Here is a 5,000-nt window from a genome sequence, read left to right as displayed (position 1 = left end):
GGAGCCGCCTCCCTGGCTCCTCTCCCCTCGCCACACAGATCCAGACCGACACAGTGCGAGAGAAATGCCGACCGAGGTTCCGGCCGCGTGGAGCGTGGGCTCCGCGGGCTCGCTATCGGACCGCTGGCGCTCCAACGGGCGGCTTCTCGGTCTCGACCGGGAAAACGAACGAGTCGAGGCGGGGGGTGGGCACACTGCGGCCGGGCGAAGGCCTGCCCCGGCCGCCGACGTGAACCCTCTCGGGGAGTGGCTGTCCGCCTGCCCAGCGTGGGCAGGGAGAGCGTGGAGGCGCCGCTCAGCCTGAAGCACCGGCCACCTCGAGGGGAAAGCCGGCCCGCCGAGGGGCCTCCCGCGTCGGACGTGTGCCGCCGCATCGATCGAGGGAGCTCGCCGGTCCCGGCGCGTCGCTGCCCCGCGCCGGGCGTGCGGGGGGGCGCACGCCTGGGCCCCCCCTCTCTGCACACACCGGCCGACTGTTCCGGGCTAGCACAGGCGAAGGGACAGCCCGCTACCTTCCGTGCTACTCCCGGGGGAACCGGGCTCTCGAGCCTGCCTGGCCTGCCAGGACGAGGTTACCCGCGGAGGGGGGGACGGCGAGGGGCCTCCCGCGTCGGACGTGTGCCGCCGCATCGATCGAGGGAGCTCGCCGGTCCCGGCGCGTCGCTGCCCCGCGCCGGGCGTGCGGGGGGGCGCACGCCTGGGCCCCCCCTCTCTGCACACACCGGCCGACTGTTCCGGGCTAGCACAGGCGAAGGGACAGCCCGCTACCTTCCGTGCTACTCCCGGGGGAACCGGGCTCTCGAGCCTGCCTGGCCTGCCAGGACGAGGTTACCCGCGGAGGGGGGACGGCCGTTTCCGGGTCGACGGCCCCGGGCTGCGCCGCCTTTGCCCGCCCTCCGACGTTTCGGGCCCGGAGGCCTTGGACAGTTAGAACTGGCGCGAAGAGATCGGAAGGTCTGGTAGGAAGTCGCCAAGACTATGTCGAACACAACCGCCAAAGTGTCGAGGAACACAAATCGCCACCAGAGTGTCGAAGTTAAAAGCAGCACTGAGTATCGAACACAAAAATCGCCAGACTGTCGAACTTAATTCAGCTCAGAGTATCGAACACAAAAATCGCCAGACTGTCGAACTTAATTCAGCTCAGAGTATCGAACACAAAAATCGCCAGACTGTCGAACTTACCATGGGCTCAGAGTATCGAGTGTTAATCGCCCAGGTGTGTCGAACTTAAAATGGGCGGATTATCGAGTGTTTAATCGCCCGAGTGTCGAACTTAAAATGGGCGGATTATCGAGTGTTTAATCGCCCGAGTGTCGAACTTAAAATGGGCGGATTATCGAGTGTTTAATCGCCCGAGTGTCGAATGTCACGGCCAACATGTTCACAATTCGACAAAGCGTTCGAAAGTTCGACTATTAGCGTTCAAAAGTTCGACTGTTAGCGTTCAAAAGTTCGACAAAGTGTTCGCATGTTCGACAAAGTGTTCAAAATTCGACAAAGTGTTCGAAATTCGACAAAGTGTTCAAAATTCGACAAAGTGTTCAAAATTCGACAAAGTGTTCAAAATTCGACAAAGTGTTCAAAATCCGACCTCCGAGAGCTCTTTGGCATGCACACGAGTTCCAAATTGCCGCCCACCGTCTTTGGAACCGTTCCTCGGGCCTGTCTCAAAGTGGTCCCGAGCCGCCATTTTGTTCTAAAAAACGTGTTCCCGAAAATCTCCGGGTACCCCGCCAACCCCCCCGGCCGAAAATGACGAGTTGCACTTTGGGGGCGAATTTGAAATTTCAGTCCGACGATGAGGCACCGAAAGCCCGCAAACGGTACTCGGATCGTCCCCCTTGCCGACTTCCGTGATTTTTCAAAGTTAAAGTTTTCGGGCTGCGGACACTTTATTGCAACGGGGCAAGGCGCCGGGGCGAATTCCCACCCCTCCAGCGGGGCCCTGGAACTCCAACCCGGCGTGGATTTTCGGATTTTTCCCCTTCCCCACCGACTTTCCTCCGCTGACACTTAGAATTTTTTTTGACACTTAGAATTTTTTTTGACACTTAGAATTTTTTTGACACTTAGAATTTTTTTTGACACTTAGAATTTTTTTTGACACTTAGAATTTTTTTTGACACTTAGAATTTTTTTGACACTTAGAATTTTTTTGACACTTAGAATTTTTTTGACACTTAGAATTTTTTTTGACACTTAGAATTTTTTTGACACTTAGAATTTTTTTTGACACTTAGAATTTTTTTGACACTTAGAATTTTTTTTGACACTTAGAATTTTTTTTGACACTTAGAATTTTTTTTGACACTTAGAATTTTTTTGACACTTAGAATTTTTTTTGACACTTAGAATTTTTTTCTAAGTTTTTCCTTCTGGTTACTGACTTCCCTCGTCGGGCACGGGGATTTTCGACTTCCTCCTCCCGACCGAGGGGCCTCATTTTCGGGCATTTTCCTCAGATTTCCAAGCATTTTTAGACACTTTTCCCGACTTTTCCTGCTTACTGATTTCACACTTTTGGCCATTTTTATGCATTTTCCCGACTTTTCCTGCTTACTGATTTCACACTTTTGGCCATTTTTATGCATTTTCCCGACTTTTCCTGCTTACTGATTTCACACTTTTGGCCATTTTTAAGCATTTTCCTGGTTACTGATTTCACGCTTTTGGACATTTTCGGAGGTTCTGACGGCTTTTTCGCCTTACTGCTTCGGACATTTCGGGCACTTGGCTGACTTTTCCCGCTTACTCCTTCCGGGCTTTTACTCATTTTCGGAGGTTCTGACGGCTTTTTCGCCTTACTGCTTCGGACATTTCGGGCACTTGGCTGACTTTTCCCGCTTACTCCTTCCGGGCTTTTACTCATTTTCGGAGGTTCTGACGGCTTTTTCGCCTTACTGCTTCGGACATTTCGGGCACTTGGCTGACTTTTCCCGCTTACTCCTTCCGGGCTTTTACTCATTTTCGGAGGTTCTGACGGCTTTTTCGCCTTACTGCTTCGGACATTTCGGGCACTTGGCTGACTTTTCCCGCTTACTCCTTCCGGGCTTTTACTCATTTTCGGAGGTTCTGACGGCTTTTTCGCCTTACTGCTTCGGACATTTCGGGCACTTGGCTGACTTTTCCCGCTTACTCCTTCCGGGCTTTTACTCATTTTCGGAGGTTCCGACGGCTTTTTCGCCTTACTGCTTCGGACATTTCGGGCACTTTGCTGACTTCTCCACCTTACTCCTTCCGGGCTTTTACTCATTTTCGGAGGTTCCGACGGCTTTTTCGCCTTACTGCTTCGGGCACTTTGCTGACCTTTTCCCGCTTACCCCTTTCAAGGTTTTGGACGTCTCCGGTCGGGTCCGCGCCCCTCGCCCGGGCCGGAACGCCTCCCCGCCGGCCGAGTTCCTCGGGGTCGCCCCCTCGCCCGGGAAAAACCGCTCCCCGCCGTCCCACAGCACTCCGACTCGGCCAGGCAGCCTCACGGGCACAGCGACTCCTGCCCACCTCGGGAACCGACGCCCCGCTCGGGCTCAGGCTCCGAAAAACCACCACAGCGGGGCAGCTACCCTCAATGCAGCCGAAATTCAAATTCCTCCCCTTCGAGAGGCGCGCCTCACCCGGCCACGGCCTCGGAACTGCTCCCCTTCCTCGGGATCGGCCCCTCGCCCGGGAAAACCCGCTCCCCGCCGTCCCACAGCACTCCGACTCGGCCAGGCAGCCTCACGGGCACAGCGACTCCTGCCCACCTCGGGAACCGACGCCCCGCTCGGGCTCAGGCTCCAAAAACCCACAACAGCGGGCAGCTACCCTCAATGCAGCCGAAATTCAAATCCCTCCCCTTCGAGAGGCGCGCCTCACCCGGCCACGGCCTCCAAATCGCTCCCCTTAGGCGAAAATTAAGCCCCCGTGGCCGATAATACCCCTCCTTGATCGTGCACAAGGGCAGCTCCAAGTTGAACGGGCTCAGGCTCCAAAAACCCACAACAGCGGGCAGCTACCCTCAATGCAGCCGAAATTCAAATCCCTCCCCTTCGAGAGGCGCGCCTCACCCGGCCACGGCCTCCAAATCGCTCCCCTTAGGCGAAAATTAAGCCCCCGTGGCCGATAATACCCCTCCTTGATCGTGCACAAGGGCAGCTCCAAGTTGAACGGGCTCAGGCTCCAAAAACCCACAACAGCGGGCAGCTACCCTCAATGCAGCCGAAATTCAAATCCCTCCCCTTCGAAAGGCGCGCCTCACCCGGCCACGGCCTCCAAATCGCTCCCCTTAGGCGAAAATTAAGCCCCCGTGGCCGATAATACCCCTCCTTGATCGTGCACAAGGGCAGCTCCAAGTTGAACGGGCTCAGGCTCCAAAAACCCACAACAGCGGGCAGCTACCCTCAATGCAGCCGAAATTCAAATCCCTCCCCTTCGAAAGGCGCGCCTCACCCGGCCACGGCCTCCAAATCGCTCCCCTTAGGCGAAAATTAAGCCCCCGTGGCGGATAATACCCCTCCTTGATCGTGCACAAGGGCAGCTCCAAGTTGAACGGAGAAGTCAGTAACCAACCAAAAATAAGCTTGGTTACTGATTTCTCCCGTTGGTTACTGACTTCTCCCTTTGGTTACTGATTTCTCCCGTTGGTTACTCATTTCTCTTGTTGGTTACTGATTTCTCCCGTTGGTTACTGACTTCTCCCTTTGGTTACTGATTTCTCCCGTTGGTTACTGACTTCTCCCGTTGGTTACTCATTTCTCCCGTTGGTTACTCATTTCTCCCGTTGGTTACTCATTTCTCCTGTTGGTTACTGATTTCTTGGTTACTCATTTCTCTTCTTGGTTACTCATTTCTCCTGTTGGTTACTGATTTCTTGGTTACTCATTTCTCTTCTTGGTTACTCATTTCCCTTTCTGACACTTAGAATTTTTTTTGACACTTAGAATTCTTTTTGACACTTAGAATTTTTTTTGACACTTAGAATTTTTTTTGACACTTAGAATTTTTTTTGACACTTAGAATTT

Source organism: Stegostoma tigrinum, unplaced genomic scaffold (assembly GCF_030684315.1).
Source record: "Stegostoma tigrinum isolate sSteTig4 unplaced genomic scaffold, sSteTig4.hap1 scaffold_465, whole genome shotgun sequence".
Taxonomy (NCBI): domain Eukaryota; kingdom Metazoa; phylum Chordata; class Chondrichthyes; order Orectolobiformes; family Stegostomatidae; genus Stegostoma; species Stegostoma tigrinum.
The sequence above is the reverse complement of the archived record's forward strand: the minus strand, read 5'-3'. Positions refer to the sequence as shown.